Source organism: Eptesicus fuscus, chromosome 11 (genome assembly GCF_027574615.1).
Source record: "Eptesicus fuscus isolate TK198812 chromosome 11, DD_ASM_mEF_20220401, whole genome shotgun sequence".
In the NCBI taxonomy this organism is placed as follows: domain Eukaryota; kingdom Metazoa; phylum Chordata; class Mammalia; order Chiroptera; family Vespertilionidae; genus Eptesicus; species Eptesicus fuscus.
In genome coordinates, this window is record NC_072483.1 from 64,061,139 (window position 1) to 64,082,637 (window position 21,499).

The 21,499-nt window shown below is 41.3% G+C and overlaps 1 protein-coding gene across 3 annotated transcripts in view; it reads right to left on the reverse strand.

Moving 5' to 3' along the window:
• Positions 1-20,885, reverse strand: part of CAB39 (calcium binding protein 39) — an 87,802-nt gene extending 66,917 nt beyond the window's left edge. For all 3 annotated transcript variants that reach the window (XM_054722730.1, XM_008160203.3, XM_054722729.1), the window contains exon 1: positions 20,540-20,885. The gene's annotated coding sequence lies outside the window, so the exon portion shown is untranslated. The remainder of the gene's footprint in view (positions 1-20,539) is intronic.
• Between the last annotated feature and the right edge of the window lie 614 nt (positions 20,886-21,499).

The window sequence follows — 21,499 nt, forward strand, 5'->3', positions numbered from 1 at the left end:
CAATCGGGGTGGGGAGGCCTGATAGGGGCCAGCCCCGCCCCTGATCAGGGTAAGGCGGGGGGGGGGGGGGCAACCGGGCAAGGCTGGCCGGGGGGAGAGGGGCTGCAGGTGGTTGGCCGGCGGGCCCCAATTGGGGTGGGGGGTTGATCAGGGGCAGGGCCACCGGGGGGAGGGGCTGCGAGTGGTTGGCCGGCCGGTCCCCACCCCCTGGTCGAACTCCAGGTCAAGGGGACAATTTGCATATTAGCCTTTTATTATATAGGATGTTACCTCAATTAAAAAACAAATCCTTTCTCTTTCCCCACTGATGTGTGATTTCGCTCATGTAGTAGGTGCATATATACCATTTAGTGAGCTCCCTAGTGACTTTTTAAAAAATCGAACTATACTTTCTGGACAATAATTTAACTTGGGAAATTTTCTTGCCTAGCTTCATATTCAAGAATATGGTAACCCTCTATTCTTAAGTCTTTCTTTACTCAATTATGTTTACAATTTTCTTCATAGAGATCTCAAACATTTCATATAGATATTCCCACCTGAGGCATTTCACATTTTGTCCCTTTAATATTTTTCTCCCAACATTTTTATAATTGGGTTATTTCTAGCAAGAAAAATGCTACCGGAAAAATGGCGACGGAATAGAGTCGGGTTTGGAGTCTGTTCCTGGGGCGGAGAGTCGGAGCAGCAGAGGCTCGCAGAGGGAGTGTATGTGGGCAAGCCAAGGGACAGCTAAACTCCAGGAGAAGGCGGGGGAGTGCTGGGCAGTGTTCCTCTGACCGCGCAGCACCCACAGGGGCTGGGTCCCCTCCTGGAGCTGCGGGCTCGCCGGGCGCCTCGCCATCTTGCAAGGAAAGGAGGATTTTAGTGGAAACCTGACTTTCTGCGACAACTGCAAACACTGAACTGCTGGGAGCACCAGACCACCGGTCCCCTATCAGTGCAAACATTTGGATTCAAAGAAACTCTTCACTGCACCACGGAAAGGTCAGATTTTGTCTGAAATAAGCTGCGGTTTCTAATCCCCGCGGTGGGTGAGGGAGGCGCTGGGTGAGGGAAGCGCGGCAGCCGCAGGACCGGCAGGAACCGGGAGGTCTGTGCCTAGAAAAATCAGCGGCAGTTGGAACTGCCGTGATCCGTGAATGAGGAGGGGGGTCTTCTGAGCTGCTAACAGAAGTGACCTCTTGAAAGCAACTCATTTTAATCTGACGAGGAGGGTCAGACTAAGAATTTTCAAAGGAGTGCAGGCTCCTTAGTCTGGGGCACAGACCCACGGTCCGCACACCTGGGCTCTTTCCGACTCTGATTGCTAAGCCCAATACAGAGGTAAACCCAGGTGGAAACCCTGAAAGACTGCAGGGGGAAGGTGTTTTTTCGGAACCTGGGGCCAGAGCTGCGTGTGACCATCAGAGAGGCAGCTCTGAGGCGCACATCTCCATAAACCAGTAGTGAGTGCCATAGAGGGAAAAAAAAAAAAGAAAAAAGAGCTAGAGAGGCCCGGAAGTCAATTCAGAAACACTGCCACCCAGGGGCTGAAACGCTAATTGTCTCTGGTGTAATCAAAAATAAATACGAGAAATTAAGATAGGGCTGGCTTAAAAAGCAGGACTGGCTTCCAACACTGAGGAGCCCTGGAATGAAGCTGAACTGAAATACCGCCCAGACTGGGAAAAACGCGTACCAAACAGAATAATAGAGGAAGTGAATGACAGCCGCTACTGCACATTTTAGTCTTCCTATTTTTTAATTTTCAATTCTTTTTTCAATTTTTTAAATTTTTTATTCTCATATTTTTTTATTTTCATTTTTTGCATCTTTTACTTAAGAAACTAATATTTTTTTCTTTTTCCTCACTTGATTTTCACCTTTTTAATTATTACATTTTTATTTTCAATCAGCACTATTATTACTATTATTTTACTTTTTTTTTTTTTTAATGTCATTTGATTTTCTCTTTCTTTTATTTTTGGATTAGTGTCCTACATTCGATTTGCATCTTTCCCTTACAATCGCTTTACCCTATCTCAAAGCTAACATTATGCCATCACTCTCCTAACCTTTCCCCTTTTGCTCCCAGTTTATCTTAACCCTTTCTGGCTTTAGATTTTCCCTACTTTTTCAGTTTACTCCCTGCTAAAACTTCACCCTACTTATATATCTAATTCCCAACCCCCTGCTCCAAATCCATACAAACCTCTCTCTACGCTACCTTTAAAAAATTATTTTTCTCTCGGGCCTTTTGTTGTTGTTTGCTTGAATGTTGATTAGATTGAATTTTTATGCTTTTTTATGAGATTGTTTAGATTATTCTTTTTGTTGGTTTGGTTGGTTCTTTTGTTTGCTTTGTTTTTGTTTGTTTTTTACTTTTGTTTTCCCTTGCCTCACTTGATATTAGCTGCTGTTGCAGTTTGTATTAATCTCCAGGCTCGTGTTGCTGGAATTTGCTGGGAATAGTGGTTGTTCTAGTGGAGTTTACTCCCCATATATATAGTTTGTTCCCCTTTTCTCTCTTAGTATCATTCTTGTCTCTCTTACTTTTTTTTTCTTTTCTTTTTCTTTTCTGTTATTTCTTTTCTTTCTTTCTGCTCTTTTCCCAAGTTCAGATTCACACTCTTTGTTGTTGTTTTTTTCTTCGTTGTTGTTCTTTCTTTTTACTCTCCCTCTTCCACTCCTATTCCCTAATTTGTCTTTCTCTGGTGGTTACCTCTATTGGAGGTTATTAATATCGTGAATACAATTCTGTTCAGTGCCTTGTCTGTTGTGCCTGGTTGTGTTGTATTTTATACCTTTAAATCAACGCCAGAGAGAGAAATCTATATAACCAGACATCCGGAGAAGAGAGACCATGGGGAGACAAAGAAACAGCCCCCACAGGAAAGAGAAGCAGGCATCACCAGAAAAGGAAGTAAACGATTTAGAGGCAAACAACCTATCAGAGAAAGAATTCAGAGAAATGGTCATAAAGTGGCTGAAAAGGATGGAAGACAAATTCGACAATATGAGTAAGAACCAAGAAGAAATGAAGAAGAACCAAGAAGAAATGAAAAGTGACATCGCTGCTGTAAAGAACTCAATAGAAAGCATCAAGAGTAGACTAGATGAAGCAGAGGACCGCATAAGTGAGCTAGAAGACAAGATGGAAAAAAATACCCAATTACAACAGCTTCTAGAAACAAAAATTAGAAAGATTGAGGAGAGCGTAAGGGAACTTCAGGACAATACAAAACAAAACAACATCAGGATAATAGGGGTGCCAGAAGGAAAGGAAACTGAGCAAGGAATAGAAAACCTGTTTGAAGAAATAATAACAGAAAACTTCCCTGATATAGGGAAGAAAAAACCCACACAAATCCAAGAAGCTCACAGAGTTCCAAGCAAAATGAACCCCAAAAGACCGACGCCAAGGCACATTATAGTTAAGTTGGCAAACACCAACGACAAAGTAAGAATCTTACAAGCGGCCAGAGAGAGACAGACAGTTACATACAAAGGAACCCCCATCAGACTAGCAACTGATTTCTCAACAGAAACTCATCAGGCCAGAAGGGAATGGAATGAAATATACCAAGTCATGCAAAGGAAGGGTCTAAATCCAAGAATACTGTACCCAGCAAGGCTATCAATCAAAATTGAAGGTGAAATCAGGAGCTTCAGAGACAAAAAAGGACTAAGGGAGTTTATCACCACCAAACCAGCAATGAAAGAAATGCTAAAGGGTCTGCTGTAAAAAAAAGAAAGAAATAGGAAGCAAAGAAGGTACACAGGGGTATAGAATAAAAATGGCGTCAAATAAGTACCTATCAATAATAACTTTAAATGTAAATGGATTGAATGCCCCAATCAAAAGACACAGGGTAACAGACTGGATAAGAAAACAAAACCCAGATATCTGCTGTCTACAGGAAACCCACCTCAAAAAAAAGGATGCATACAGACTGAGAGTAAAGGGATGGAAAAAGGTTTTCCAGGCAAATGGAAATGAAAAAAAAGCTGGGGTTGCAATACTTATATCTGACAAATTAGATCTCAAAGTGAAGGACATAACAAGAGATAATGAAGGCCACTTCATAATACTAAAGGGAGAAATCCAACAAGAAGAAATAACTCTGGTAAACATATATGCACCCAATACAGGAGCACCAAGATACATTAAAAAACTCCTGGAAGATATCAAAGGAGAGATGGACAGTAATACAATCATAGTAGGAGACTTCAATACCCCACTATCACCATTGGACAAATCCTCTAAACAAAAAATCAGCAAAGAAACATCAATCCTAAATGACTCACTAGAACAGATGGAATTCATCGACATCTTCAGAACATTTCACCCCAAAGCCACAGAATATACATTCTTCTCAAGTGCACATGGGTCATTTTCAAAGATAGACCATATGTTAGGACATAGGCAAAGTCTCTCCAAATTCAAGAAGATAGAAATCATATCAAGTATCTTCTCAGATCACAGGGGCATAAAACTGGAAATCAACTACAATAAAAACAACCCAAAGAAATCAAACACTTGGAGACTAAACAGCATGTTATTAAACCATGACTGGGTTACCAAAGACATCAAGGAAGAAATAAAAAACATCATGGCAACAAACGACAATGAAAACACAACAATCCAAAATCTATGGGACACAATGAAAGCAGTCCTGAGAGGGAAGTTCATAGCTCTACAAGCCTACTTCAAAAAACAAGAAACAATGGTAATAAATTACCTATCCCAACAACTCAAAGAGTTAGAGAGAGAGCAACAAGATAAGCCCAGTGTAAGCAGAAGGAAAGAAATAATAAAGATCAGAGCGGAGATAAACGACATAGAGACCAAAGAAACAATACAAAAGATCAACAAAACCAAGAGCTGGTTCTTTGAAAGGATAAACAAGATTGATGGACCTCTAGCCAGGCTCACCAAGAAGCAAAGAGAGAGGACCCAAATAAACAAAATCAGAAATGAAAGAGGTGAAATAACAACAGACCCCGACGAAATACAAAGGATTGTTACAAAATACTACGAACAACTCTATTCCAACAAACTGGACAACCTAGAGGAAATCGACATATTCCTAGAAAAATACAACCTTCCAAAACTCAATCAGGAAGATTCTAAACAGCTCAACATGCCAGTAACTATGGAAGAAATTGAAGCAGTCATCAAAAAGCTTCCGGCAAACAAAAGCCCGGGGCCAGATGGCTTCACAGGAGAGTTTTATCAAACTTTCAAGGAAGAACTAAAACCTATCCTCCTCAGACTATTCCAAAAAATTCAAGAGGAAGGAACACTTCCAGGCTCCTTCTATGAAGCCAGCATCACCCTAATACCAAAACCAGATAAAGACAACTCAATGAAAGAGAATTACAGGCCAATATCCCTCATGAACATTGATGCCAAAATCCTCAACAAAATTCTAGCAAATCGGCTCCAGCAGTACATCAGAAAGATCATACACCATGACCAAGTAGGATTTATTCCAGGAATGCAAGGATGGTACAATATCCGCAAATCAATAAACGTGATACATCACATAAACAAATTGAGAGATAAAAATCACATAGTCATATCAATAGATGCAGAAAAAGCATTTGACAAAATCCAACACCCTTTCTTGATAAAAACTCTCAACAAGGTGGGAATAGAAGGCTCATACCTCAACATAATAAAAGCTATTTATGATAAACCCACAGCAAACATCATACTCAATGGGCAAAAACTAAAACCATTTCCCCTAAGAACAGGAACAAGACAGGGATGCCCACTCTCACCACTTCTATTTGACATAGTACTGGAAGTATTAGCTATCGCAATTAGGCAAGAAGAAGAAATAAGAGGCATCCAAATTGGAAAAGAAGAAGTGAAGCTGTCCTTATTTGCAGATGACATGATATTGTACATAAAAAACCCAAAAGATTCCATCAAAAAACTAATAGACTTAATAAATGAATTCGGCAATGTAGCGGGATACAAAATTAACGCCAAGAAATCTATGGCTTTTCTATACACCAATAATGAACTTACAGAAAGAGAGACTAAAAAAGCAATCCCATTTACCATCGCACCAAAAAAATTAAGATACCTAGGAATAAACTTAACTAAGGAGGTAAAAGACCTATATGCAGAAAACTACAGGACACTGAAAAAAGAGATAGAGGAAGACGTAAACAGATGGAAGAACATACCATGTTCCTGGATTGGTAGAATCAACATCATTAAAATGTCCATACTACCCAAAGCAATCTACAGATTCAATGCACTCCCCATCAAAATACCAACAGCATATTTCACAGACCTAGAAAGAACTCTCCAAAAATTCATCTGGAATAAAAAAAGACCCCGACTAGCCTCAGCAATCCTCAGAAAGAAGAATAAAGTAGGTGGGATCTCAATACCAGATTTCAAGCTGTATTACAAAGCCACTGTTCTCAATACAGCCTGGTACTGGCACAAGAACAGACATATTGATCAATGGAACAGAATAGAGAACCCAGATATCGACCCAAACCACTATGCTCAATTAATATTTGACAAAGGAGGCATGAACATACAATGGAGTCAAGACAGTCTCTTCAATAAATGGTGTTGGGAAAACTGGACAGATACATGCAAAAAAATGAAACTAGATCACCAACTTACACCATACACAAAAATAAACTCAAAATGGATACAGGACTTAACATAAGACGGGAAACCATAAAAATACTAGAGGAATCCACAGGCAACAAAATCTCAGACATATGCCACAAGAACTTCTTCACTGACACTGCCCCTAGGGCAATGGAAGCTAAAGAGAAAATTAACAAATGGGACTACATCAAAATAAAAAGCTTTTTTACAGCAAAAGAAACCATCAACAAAACAACAAGAAAGCCCACTGCATGGGAAAACATATTTGCAAATGCTATCACTGATAAAGGTTTAATCTCCAACATCTACAGGCAGCTTATGCAACTCAATAAGAGGAAGATAAATGATCCAATAAAAAAATGGGCAACAGACCTAAACAGAATATTTTCAAAAGAAGACAGAAGGAAGGCCAAGAGACACATGAAAACATGTTCAAAGTCACTTATTATCCGAGAGATGCAAATCAAAACAACAATGAGGTACCATCTCACACCTGTCAGAATGGCTATCATCAACAAATCAACAAACGACAAGTGTTGGCGAGGATGCGGAGAAAAAGGAACCCTCGTGCACTGCTGGTGGGAATGCAGACTGGTGCAGCCACTGTGGAGAACAGTATGGAGTTTCCTCAAAAAACTGAAAATGGAACTCCCATTTGACCCAGTAATCCCACTCCTGGGAATATATCCGAAGAAACTAGAAACACCAATCAGAAAGGATATATGCACCACTATGTTCATAGCAGCACAATTTACAATAGCTAAGATTTGGAAACAGCCTAGGTGCCCATCAGCGGATGACTGGATCGGAAAACTGTGGTACATCTACACAATGGAATACTATGCTGCCATAAAAAAGAAGGAACTCTCATCATTTGCAGCAACCTGGATGGAATTGGAGAACATTATGCTAAGTGAAATAAGCCAGTCAATGAAAGAAAAATACCACATGATCTCACTCATTTAGGGATAGTAAAGAACATTATAAAGTGGTGAACAAAAAGATAGATACAGAGACAGTAAAGCATCAAACAGACTTTCAAAGTACAGGGGGAAAGTTTGGGAAAGGTGGGGGAGTTATGAAATCAAACGAAGGACTTGTATGCATGCATATAAGCATAAACAATGGACGCAAAACTCTGGGGGGGGAGGGCATGTGTGGGTGTGGGGTGGGGGGGGGTAATAGTAAGATATGTACACATATAATACCTCAATAAAAATATTAAAAAAAAAAAAAAAAAAAAAAGAAAAATGCTACCAAATTTAAAATATCTTTATGTGGTATACAGCTATTTTACTGAACTCTTATTTAGTTTTCCAATTGATTTTATTGGTTTTGCAAATACTGCTATTTTCCACTATTTTTCCCCTAATATTCTTGCACTGCCCAGGGTAATACCCGAAGTGTTATTGGGCATTCTTATTTCATTTTCTGATTCCAAGGGGAATTCTGTCAGTTTTCCCATTAGTAGGTTGTTTGCTGTTGGTTTAAGGCAGATATTCTTTTATCTTCTTCAACTTTTATAGAGTTCAGAATCGAGAACTGCTGAATTAACATCATTATCTTGGCACATATTGGGATGAAGTAGCATGAGTCTTCAATATACAGTATAGTGATGCCGTACAATAAAGGTTCACAGCCAAGGCTCTGTGACTTACCATCAGTTTAACCTTGGGCAGCTTATTTAACTTTTTGGCCTAGTGTCTTTTCTGGCCACTCCCTCCTAGATGTACTCCTATGACTTGTTTCTCCTCCATTTTTCTTATTTCTTCCTCCTCCCAATAATAAAAGCCTCTGTAAAAGATAGTTTTGCCCTTTGCAAACACCTATGGCAATAATTTAATTTGGGAAAATTTCCAAGTTACTTGTATATAATATCCTATACTAAGCACACTCATTCCTCTGTTTTCCTTTTACTACATTTAATTTTTAAAATGGCAAAACTTTCGAGGAGCATTTGAGATCTTGTTCCCCAGCCTATGTTGTCAGTTTGACTCAAACTCATGCAAATTTTAAAAAAGGGGAAGAAGGGCTTTCATAAGATAAAAAAGAAAAAGCTAACATTCTCCATCTTCACCCCTCTTCTGTAAGTTTTTAGCTTCTGTGAGGAAGGAATGCACTCTCCTATTGTCTAACCTTCTTCCCATTAACTCACTATGCGGTCTTCAGGAACAAGAGCAAGACTAGCTCTTGAGTAAATAAATGGGTTATAATCAATCTTAAAGAACAGGGATGCATGATTTTTTAAGATATAAAACTAGGAAGTACTTACTTTGCCATGTGCACATACAGGAAAATGTTACCAGTTCTAGTTCCTTCTTGCCTACTTGAGAAGGCAAGGCATAGGAATGTGGGTCAGTGTCTGTGACTAATGTTGCCATATACAGCTTAGGAAAAGTCTCTTGCATAGCTATATTCTAATACAATGAATGTAAGTAAAATTACCTTACAAAAATATCAAAATGACTTTTAAAATCCTAGATATTTCAACTTAAATTATACAATTTAACATTTTTCAGATTTCAAATATGAAACTATGAATCCTTGCAGATATCCATATCCTGTCTACACCCTTATCCAAGACATTTAACAAAAACCTACAAGGAAAGAAAATAGTAATGGATGGTAGCTTCCAAAAACTAACACTTTTTTAAGGACTTCCTTCTGGGATTTGTCCAGTAATCAATATCAGGTCTAGTCTCTATGGTTTATAGATCTCACCCTTCCCCTTTTTTGAAAAACAGTACATTAGCTTCTTTAATCTTCCTGCACAGCTCCCTCTCTTCATATCTCCTCAAAGACCAATGACAGTAACTCAGTTCTCTGAGAGTTCTCTGTGTCCTAGATATCATACATCCTGATCAACATTCTGATCAGAAGACTGGACCTCGTCTGTTTCTATAACAGAAATTTCCTATGTCCCAGGATGATTCTATATTCTAGTACCATGTGGGAGAGGCAACAGAGTATGGTGTGTTACAAGTGTACACTCTGGGACCAAGGTTTTAAATCTCAGGCCCCTTCCTAGGTGTGTATGACTTCAGACCAATTATTTAGCTTCTTTTTTTTCGTTTACTCACTTGAAAATATGGGGATGAAAACAGGGTTACCATAGGATTAAATGAGGTAAATATATAGGAAGGTCTTAAACTTTATACCAGCAGGTAACCTATATGTGCTATGTTAGCAACTCCCAAGGTGAGCAAAAGTAGGTTAATAATAACAATAATAATACAATAGTCTTATAATAAAAGCCAAATATGCAAATTATCCCCTCAATGGGAGTTTGACAGGGAGTTCAACTGGGGGGTGGGGCTGGCAGGCCCGGCCCCCACTCGTGCACGAATTCATGCACCGGGCCTCTAGTCCTATATAATAAAAGGCTAATATGCAAATAGACCGAACAGTGGAAAGACCGAACAGCGGAACAACCGAAAAACTAGTTGCTATGACGTGCGCTGACCACCAGCGGGCGTGAGCGGAACATGGCGGGTGTCGGCCACGGTGGGATGGCGGAGCAGGTGAGCGGGGGCACCAGACCAAGGTGGGGCACTGGTCGCTGTCATTGGGGCAAGCTTCTGGTGGTTACTGAAAATTCTTTGCTCCCGCACGCCATGGTCCTGCCCAGTGCCAGCCCCACTCACACCTGCTGCCGGTGCCAGAGCTGCCGCTTGCATTTGCTGCCGGTGCTGGCCCTGCTTGCACCTACAGCTGGTACCAGAGCCACCACTCACACCTGCTGCCAGCACCAGAGATACCCCTTGCATTTGCTGCTAGCGCTGGCCCTGCTCGCACCCACTGCCAGCACCAGAGCCGCCACTCGCACCTGCTGCCGGTGCCCGGCGCTGGCCCCGATCGCTCGGCGCTGTCAGCGGGTGTGAGCGGCTGCCAGCCCTGATCGTCCCTGGGGGCTTCTCCACCTTCCCCTGCTCCTGAAGGGTGATCAGGGGCAACAGCCACTGCTTGCACCCGCTGCTGGCGCTGGTCCCAATTGCTCTGCCGTCAGCGGGTGCAAGCAGGGCCGGCGCCGTCAGTGCGTGGGAGAAGTGGTGGCAGGTGCGGGGCTGCCAGCAGACAGTGGACCAGAGCCACGGTGGGAGGGGCCGGGCAGGGGCACGGAGGATGGGGCGAGACCCGCCCCTGTACCCACTGCAGCCTCGCAGCCCACAGTTCCTTTCAAGGTGCACAAATTCGTGCACTGGGCCCCTAGTTAATAAATAATAATACAAGAACAAACTCTGTGTTTCACATACAACTTTTGCCCATCCCTGTATTTATCCTTTTTACTTCATTCCTTTTGTTTACAAAAGTAGAGAATCTTTATGCTACCTTCATACTGAATTGGCATGCCTCAGTGATGCTGACTAGAACCTCTCATTTTAGCAACTTCAGGACATAATGAGGACAAATGGGCAATAAAAGAAGCAAACAGAAAAACATTTAACCAAGGCTAAACAATACAAAATACCTCAGTAGGTGACATAAGTGTAAGAGGCCCCAATTATGTTCAAGACAACAGGGAATAGTCTACAAACTGGATTTGGCTCCCACCATTGTTAATTTCCTCTAACTGTCCCTTTTCTACAAAATTAAACACCCAATAGAAATATAAAATACTGACAATGAGGGAATTAAAAAACTGCAGAAACAGGGATAAAACATGGAATAGCAATTTTTACCTTGTTCTTCTAGTGAATTGAAACTATAAGCATGCTAATTTAGTAACTGGTATAGATATGTACATATTAGTATTTAAATACATGCTATGAATATTCTTCTAAATTTAAGGTGCTATTTAGAAAAAAGAGTAAATTACATACAATAATACAGCATAAAGCTCAGCAACTAAGATCACAACCAATGATACATCTAGCTACATATTAGAGTCCAAGTTCACTTGAAGGCTGCTTCAACACTTTCAAAGTCTTAAAATACTTTTGAAAGTGTGTGTGTATGGTGCAGCAGAAAGAGCTCTAGAGCTTCAGTTATCATAAAAGCTAAAATGTATTGGGCACTTAGCATATCAGACACATTGTGCAAAGTATATCTTACTGAATCCTCACAACTACTTTATGTGTAGGCTCTACTTGAGGCAAAACTGGCTTTTCACAACGGGCCAAGAAAACACAAGCAGAAACAAAATCTGGAAATTCTAAGGTTAGAGTTTTTCCTCTTATCTTTAGGCTGAGCTTTAGTTTTCTCACTTACTCTAGTAAGGTCTAGGTATTGTTTCATGAAACCTCTTTTCCAGTTTGGACAGTGTGCTAATAATGTATGAGCAAAATATAATTTCTCAGGGTGGGTTGAAATCTATAAAAAAAAAAAAAAAGGATTGAAAAGCCACTCATTTAAGATGTTCATTCTAAATTGAAAATATATTATTCCAACCTTAGTTGGATTCCAGACCTGATGGAAGTAATTATTCTAATCACAAAGTAAATTACTTGAACCCTGGCCGGATACTCAATGGTTAGAGCATCATTCCAATATGCAAAGGTTGCAGGTTTAATCCCTGGCCAGGGCACATACAAGAAGCAAACAATGAATGCATAAAATAAGTGGAACAACAAATCAATGTTTCTCTTTCTCTCTCACCTTACCTCTTTCTCCCTCAAATCAACAAATCTTTTAAAAAGTTTTTGAATTATATACTAACTAGAGGCCTGGTGCACGAAAATTCATGCACTGGGGGGCGGGGTGGTCCCTCAGCCCAGCCTGTGCCCTCTTGCAGTCTGGGACTCCTCGGGGGATGTCCGAATGACAGATTAGGCCCGCTTCCCCGGGGACTGGGCCTAAGCTGGCAGTCAGACATCCCTTTGGCAGCCCGGGAGCCCTTGGGGGATGTCCGACTAATGGCTTAGGCCCGCTCTCCGCAAGGGCCTAAGCTGTTAGTCAGACATCCTTAACACTGCCATGGTGGTGGGAGAGGCTCCCGCCACTGCCAGTGCGCTGGCCAGCCATGAACCAGCTTCTGACTGAGCGGTGCTCCCTCTGTGGAAGTGCACTGACCACCAGGGGGCAGCTCCTGCATTGCACGTCTGTCCCCTGGTGTTCAGTACGTGTCATAGCGACCAGTCGTTCTGCCATTAGGGTCAATTTGCATATTACCCTTTTATTATATAGGATAAGTATGTAAATAAGGGGATTTCCAAATTGTTTTGCAATAAAACCTTCCTTCAAGATGTTTTGAGTGTATTTTCTAGAGGAGTGGATATTCTTGTGACCAAATAATCTTGGCAAATTGGGAAATACTGTACACAATATTTACTTCCTAGACAGTCACAATGCACATTATTAAAAACCCTGGCACGCTTTCTCTCAAGTATGCCCACACCTTTCCCCCACTTCTTTCCTTAGGCACGTATCCTTTGCTTTCTTTCTCCTAAGCTCCCAGGGACCTTCTTTTGCCTTTGTAACATGTTTTGTGAGTTCATGCAGCCCAGCTGGCTCACTTCTTCTGCCTCTGTGACTTTCTCTCTTAAAGGCTAAATAAACTTCTTACACTGTGAAAATAAATAAATAAATAATGAATGAATGAATAAATACCCTGACAAACTCTATAGAAACACTATTACACAACTACCATCAAATTTCAAATCTGATTAACTGTTTTTAACTCAGTATTTTCCTAAACACATATTTCATTCTGTAACCTCTCCCACCAACAGCTCCTAATTTCTCATAAAACTAGTGTTCTGCAAAACACAATGTGGGAAACACTGCTTTATGTAAACTTATTGGGAAAAGGGTCTTCACAAGCTTCAGCTATTAAGCAAATAAGCATAAACACAGCAAAGATAAATAAAATTAACAGAAAATTGTAATTTGGTTAAGTATTTCACCTCTGCTGAGCAGTTTTATCAGAACATTACAGAGTTGTATCATTTAATAAATATGTACAGAAACAATGTATTATACTTCGAAAACATGAAACAGGAATAAGACTAGAGAAAAGATCTGAAGAAAGGTAAAAAGAAACCTGCAATTCAAATAAATTACAATCTACTGTACAAAACTTACATACATAGGAAGTCGATTGAGATGAAACTTACATACAGAGGAAAAACTTATAACTCGCACTGGAACAAAGGCTGAACAGAGAAAAAACCACACAGTAAACAGAGTCTAAAGATCTGCAAAGATCATGTTAGTGAGTTTCTGTCTCCTTGGTGGAGAATCCAGAAGTAAATGAACTGGCCGATAACAGGCCATCAAAGAAGGGAACAGTTGTTTACCTAGACTAGGAGCCCTTTGGGACGGGCATATAGGACAGAATCCAGCTTAATGGGCAATAAAAATTGCTTGTGGAACAAATTAACCTATAATATATATTTGAGGAGTTATGAATGCTCAGGGGTGGTGAACATCACCGTCATCTGTTATCACTGATAGAACCCTGGGCTAGAAACAATCCTATGATCAAGGCTAGCGTACCACCTTTATGTAGGTAGAGGCTTAGTACCAATTATGGCCATACATACTATCTTATGCATGTTCTTCAAATCCTAAATTCGATTCTACCTTTTTGGTCCTTTCTTTTCCATTTCCATTGCCTTGGTTAAAGTTTTTCCTTTCCTCACAACAAAGAACTCACAGAACTTCATAGCTTATGGTACTTAAAAGTTGACAGTAAAACTTGATGTGAGGCTTGAGGATTTTGTTAATCATTAACTTACTAAAAGCTTGTACTTTACAACTATATAACATTTAGCTGTTAACCATTTATTCATAAGTATGAAAGTAAAACATTTAAGGATACACATTTTGATATTACATTCCCTGAAGCAGAGAACTACCCTACTATGGTATATCACACCAGGCACCTGACCAACCAGGAGAAAAAAATGTTAAAGTATGGTTACGTGCCAAAAAGTTCTCATAAAGAAACTGATTTCAAGACCACAGACAAAAAGGAGCAGTACTTAGTACAGGGGGAAAAAAAAGGCAGTCAGAAAGCCTACACATAGGATCACTGAAAATAAGAGCAAGAAACCTGAAGGGCTTTCAATCTGGTCCCCCTAGTAGAATAATGGGATGGCTGATGATGCCCAGAAAGGTGGAGTGACTTGCCCAGAGTGACATGATTAGTCATTGAGTCAGGACCCAGGCCAGCTCTTCCAATTCCCAGTCTTCTGCATTTCCCACTATATAGCTCAAGGCCTCCCATCTCCTCTACAAGACTAACATGGAAAATAAACACTACTGGACTAACTAAAACTATAAACCACAAATCAAATTATGACTCTATACAACTAGAGTACTTAGAATAAACCATCTTATTTTGTATTATGACACGTGGTTACTATCTAGAAACCTATTAAAATCCTCATTAGGCTATATTTACAAACCTTCACTCTAAAGTACTAAATAAAAAATTACCAACAAGAAACAAGGAACATATGGAGGAAAATAAAACACATTTTGGAGTGAGGCAGATCTGGGTTCAAATCCTAGCTCACCTGTGCAATGTCTGTGCGACCCTGAACAATTTCTCACTTTCATTTCCCATCTGTAATGATGCTGGGAGACAAGACTACCTACTTCAGAGGTCTGCCCTACAATTAACGGTACTGAAATGGTAATTTTCTCCCTCAATCTATTTTTGTCCATCTCCCTTGACTATTTCAACTTTTAACTTCATACAACCACCCCCCACACCACTTTCCAGCTACAATCATAATTATAGACGTATATTCAACACCTTAAAACAAGATTTATGAAACAAAGAACATTTAGGATGTGAATATAATCTTCGTAAATGTTAGTGAAAAGGTTGAAAGACATTACTGAATTAAGTATAAAGCAATTTTTTTCAAGCCAACTGGATAAAGAATATAGGAGAACCAGGCTCTATCTAGTTCAGTCCTGTGGCTAATAAACTGCATGACCCTAAGCAAGTGACTCCACTTCACAGAAAGCACCAGTTACAGCTCAAAGCCACACACTGCTCAAGTTACAGTGGGCCTCAGTGTTCTCAACTACAGAAAAAAACTTTCTGACTAGAGGGTTTCTAAAGTTCTCACGTTTCTTCCATCTGAACAGTGTAGCATCAGTACCATCACAGAACTTGTCCCCCACTTGGTATGTGCCTGGCCCTGTTATAAGCACATTAGATGTAGTAACTCATTTAAGTCCTCTTATAATCTTTGCAGATATGGTCTATGACTCTATACCACTCCTATCCAAGGAACCGGAGCTAGAGAGAAGTGAAGGAACGTGCCTAAAATGACAGAGCCCAAAGCAGGTTGAGGGTTCAACCATCGAGGGCAGTGGTTCTCAACCTTTCTAATGCAGCGACCCTTTAATACAGTTCCTCATGTTGTGGTGACCTCCAACCATAAAATTATTTTCGTTGCTACTTCATAACTGTAATTTTGTTACTGTTATGAATCATAATGTAAATATCTGTGTTTTCCAATGGTCTTAGGCTCTACAGCAGTGGTTCTCAACCTGTGGGTTGCGACCCACAGGTTGAGAACAGCTAGCAGGGTCAGTAGCAAAATTACAGTTATGAAGTAGCAATGAAAATAATTTTATGGTTGGGGGTCACCACAACATGAGGAACTGATTTAAAGGGTCGCAGCATTAGAAAGGTTGAGAACCACTGATCGAGGGGGTCTGGCTGCATCTGTGCTTTTAACCACTGAGTCTCAGAATTCTGTAAATTGCGGAGTAAGCCTTAACTAGAGACATGTAAACAAAAATCTGTTCATGCTGTTTCTTCCTTGGGCCTAAATACAGCTGATATATAATCTGTGGAGGGAGAGAACAGTGACCAACGTGTTAATAGCACCCTGTAAAAGAGCAAGCTACAATTCATCAGACAAAGTTATAAAGTAGCCACTTAATTAAGATCAAGTACAAAATGTGTATGTTGCTTCTCCAATGAACATTTTATCAAAAGAATCAGTGTTGTGATGTTTTGCATGGTATTTTCTTGGTCATCAACAAGTTATCTGCTGGATAATGCTCCCAAGGAATAATTACCATAAAACCAGTCAGCCACTAAACTTTGGTTAATTAGATTTTCTCACCTTTGTAACTATGCATATGAAAATGCATGTATACATATAAACAAGCAAACACAATCTCAAGTTAGACACCATCTACTGTATTAAGGATTATGCAAACTGGTATGTGCTAGACACTGCCAACATAAATGGGAGGGGAGGCTTTACCTCCCTCCTTTGGGGCCACTTAACACCTGAATGACCTCTTACAATTCTCTGCATATCATTCCTCCTTCCTCTGCCAGCTTAACACCAGTTACTAACAAACCACAATTCTGCCTTCATCAGACTTCTTCTATCTCTAGAGAAAGATAAAAGCACAGTGGGGCCAGGAAACTCAGTGAGGTAGAAATAACACACTGGAGGACGATGCACACATATGCACACTCTGAAACAAAATGCTGATGGTAACAAGCTGTTAACCTTAATTTCATCACCATTATATGTCACTCAGTCCTTCAATAACTCGTTTCACAAACTTGGAAGGTCTGAGAAACAAACAGAACATTTATTTCCTCCCAGACTGGTCTACTTTACAAATGCTGGTGGTAGAGATATTTGCCTCACTTTACCTACCCCATACTATATGGTAATGATTAGGGCCCAGTTGGATAGGCATTAGAGTGGTGAGACACTCAAAGGAAGAACTCTCATACAGCTCAATTCCTTCTTAAATTTGAGATGGATCCAATACCAATCGTCTCTCCAATAAAACACCAAAATATAGACTGAAAACTAAATTATTATGCAATTTTTAGGCTACTTGGCTTGATATGCATCCACACAAACACAGGATCTTTACACCTCAATAACTGAACAACAAAACAAGTGACAAGCAATCCATGCTAGAAGGTCAGATATCTGACCGTTTTCCCCACAATTTCATCACATACCAAAGTTTTACCAACATTTTGCCATTATCCATACTAACCCATCTATGACACTCCTATTTTTATAACACAAGACAACATTCATAAAATCAAATTCCTAATTAAAAGGAGCCATTGACAAGAGAAAAAATAGATTTTAAAAATAAAAACACCACCAGAAATGTAACCAGAACACACTACCTGAAATGAAATTCTACCCTATATTGAGTTTTATTTTTGTGTGCTGTGGAGGTCAGGTAGGGGGACAATTTGGATTTGAATCTGTATTTTAATGGCAAATGGTGAACCTGAATGATCAGTGATCAACTCCTCTTGGAAAAAAGGCTCTTGGGCAAGTAGGGCAAAGTAACAGAAATATATAACCTACAAAAGATGATCAAAAGAAAAACTTTAGTAAATATTCAAAAGTAATAAAGGATGCCTGTGGCATACACATTTGCAATATACAAATAAAGATTCAAATAAAACCAAATTATAAAACTAAACCCCATTTTTAAGCTGGACTTTCTCGGCTATTCTTTTATATTGACTTTATGAAAATGTATACAATCTAGCTCAGCAGCTCACTTTTTATGTCATTAGAAACAGAGACCTCATTAATACATTTTAGAATGAAAAGCACATGGGGGGGGGGGGGCGGTAAAAACTGGTTTAAACAAGAACCTGCAGTCTGAAATGATAATGAACTAAAGTGAAGTGCCTGAAATAAAACAAGAAGTCCCTTTTGTTACAGCAGCAAATTATTTCATGACAAATTCTATATTTACTTTAGAAATGTCAACGGAAAACTACATCTAGCCTGAACCTCTGTAATGTCACGATCAAAAGTAGTTAGCCTATATAGATGGCCCTATAAAGACTATTTGTGAGAGCGGGGTGTAGAAATGGGAGGCACATTACATTGTGTGGGAGAGATACCAGCTATGAAAGTAATCTTTTTATAATGCCTTTTAAAAAAGTACATCCTCTCATTTGTCAGAGATGTGTGATTTTTTCCATACCTGAAGACAAGATGTGTCCTAAGTAATATTTATTCAACAAGCAATAGGATCTAAATTATACAGAGAAGTTAATAAATATACTTCAAACAAGAAACCTTTACAAAAAATTCTGTCCACAATAGCAGTTATTAAATAAAATGCATGACTACTGCATTTTATGTGACATAAATAATGCAACCTTGTCCGAAAGAAAATAATACATTTAAGAAGACTTCTCTTACTTGGGTAAAAATATTTTTACATGAAGATATTTAATGGCAAAAAAAAAGCTTAAAAGTGTTACATATATACAGCTTATTTCATTATGTAAAGAAAAAATAAACATAAAAGACTTAAAAGCAAATATGCAAAAAATGTTAACAGTAACCAAATCTAAGTGATAAGATTATATAAATTTTAAAAATTTTCCAGTATTTCCTGCATTTAACAACTTTTTTTTAATTGAAAAAAGTTGACGTTCACTTGTCATATAAGCAAACAACAAATACCTACTTACAAAACTAACACAGGTTCTAAACTGTTTCTATAGATTCTAGACTTCAAATACAGCTAATTACTTGCTAGTAATGTTTTTTAAATGTACAAAATAAAGCTAGAGAATTTTGTTTCTGGCTCTCCTATAAAGATTTTCAGAACCAAAAATAAAGAAATTTTACCTTTCTATAAAAAAGGTTCCATGTCCAACTTTCTACCCCAGAATATTAGCAACAATTTGATTTTTAAAATAATCAATTTAGATTGCTTTGCACAAATGTCATCTCAAAGAAGTTATGTTCAGATCAGTAATTCCAAAGTGCAGTCACCTAATACACAATGCAAGAAGTTTTGATGCATTTTAGTGAACTGCACCAACAGAAACACCTTGTGTGGAGATGAGTTTATTTTAAACTGGGAAGCTGTCAAAATCGATCTCAAACTGTATTACAGTCAAGTCACAGAATGCCAACTCTTTACTGGGCCTCCTTCTCCCCTTTCTTTCACAAGAGCGCCTTTAATACCCCCTAACTTACATTTCCGGGCTCATGAGTCACTGAGAAATGAGCTCTAAGTTTCCTGTAGCATGCCATTCAAACAGCTCCTCTCCAGCATTCAAGGATCAGGTCCCCAAATACCTCTTTAGCACCCCCCCCCCCCCCCCCCCCCCCCCACTTCCTACCAAGGTCCTGGGCAACAAAATGAATTATCCACTATTTCTACACAATGCCTTTTTACCTTTGCCCTCTAGCTTTGCTATATCCCTCTCTACATAGTGTCTATTCTGCAACCCTCATTCCCAAATCCCATTAAGCCTTGAAGACACTCCCGTAGGCACAGCCTCGCCCAGGAAGCCTTCCAGATTTCTGCTAGGCGGAAGTGACTGATGGGTCCCGTCTTCCCCGGATTCCTCTCTAGCACCTTGCAGTTCTTTCACAAGACTTCTATCGCCTCCTTCCTGGTATCGGATTATCTGTGTACTGCTCTTATCACCCACACCAGGGCGTAAGCTCCTCGCGGGAGGAGACCGCGGGCCTGGGTTCACCTTTGAATCCCTCCAGAGCGGACGACCAGGGCGCCTGCACGCAGTCAGCGCTCGGGCGGGTTCAACCGAACTCGGGAACGCTCCGGCCGCACAATTCCTAACCAGAAGTCAGTTAGGCATTTTCCCGAAAGGAACAGCACGGCGACAGTACCCGCCTCGGGATAACAGAAAGTTTACCGGGGGCCCGTGTTTGAAGGGAGTGACAGCTGGCCCGGTCCGCACTTCCCTGCCCTCCGGTCGGGACGTCCCCACGCCGCCTGCCCGGCCAGAGACCCGCGGAAGGGCGGCGGGAGAGCCCGGGTGCCCAGACCCCGCCGCAAGCCCCTGGGCGCGGCGTCGGCGAGAGCAGGAGGGAAGGCTCCGCGAGAGGCCGGGCCGCAGCGGCCCGAGAAAATGGAGGCAGCCCCGGGGCCGGTGACGGGCCGGGCAGGGCAGGCGGAAGCCGAGCCGGCGTCCGCGCCGCAAGCAGGGCAGGGCCCGGGGTCACTCACGGGGTTGGGCCGGGCGGCTCCCTCTCAGCCTCCGCGTCGTCGCCGTCCCCGTCCTCGGCCGCCGCCGCCTCGGGCTGCTCGCTCGGTCCCCGCGACACGGCTCGGGCGCTCGGCCCCTCCGTTGTCTTCCGCCTGCTCCTGCTCCCAGCGACGGGCTCCCGCGGCGGCGGCTGCGCGGGCAGATGTCGGCCCTGGGGCTCCCGCGGCGGCCGCCTCACTGCTGTGCTCGATCGCCTGGCCTGCGGCTGCAGCTGCAGAGCCGGCGCCGCCTTTGCCTTCGCCCGGCTCCCGGAGACTCGGTCTCTCCCAGGCCGCGCCGCTCCCCGTTCCCCGACAGAGCCCGGCTTTGACGTGCGCACTGCGCAGCCGCCGAGGGCGCGACGTCGGGCGGCGCCGCAACGCCCCCTCCGGCCTCCGACGCCCCCTGGCGACCGGGCGGACTCGGCGCCGGAGTCCCTGGCCAGCGTGAATAGGGAGTGAACGTAGAGAAATGCAGAAGCTGAGAATAGGGACTTCTTTTATCTGCCACTTAAATATTGGTGCTCAGCCCCTTTTCTGTGTAAGGACGGTTCTTGGAGGAATCTCACGCTCACTTTCCACAACTACTTCCTCAACTCTTAACAAAGCTTTATTTCTGCTAAAGACCAAGAGCCGACTTTGTGTAGATTGAAACTGTCATCCTTGTGAGGGACAGGTAATTCTCATTTTAGCGTCCTCTGAGAGAGAGTGTGGACAGTGATAGAATGATCCAGATTAATAGGATTCAACAGCCTGGATTTAAAGCCCAGCTCTACCATTAGTCTCCATGGCTATTTCCTGTCCCTATGTCTGGGTTTTTCACATACACGTATAAGAATACAGGAACATAGGCTTATGAGGATGAAGGAGAAAAGGCATTGCAGACAGCAGAGTCTGGAACATAGAAATGTTGTATATGTTTACTTTTGTTTCTTTCTGGGT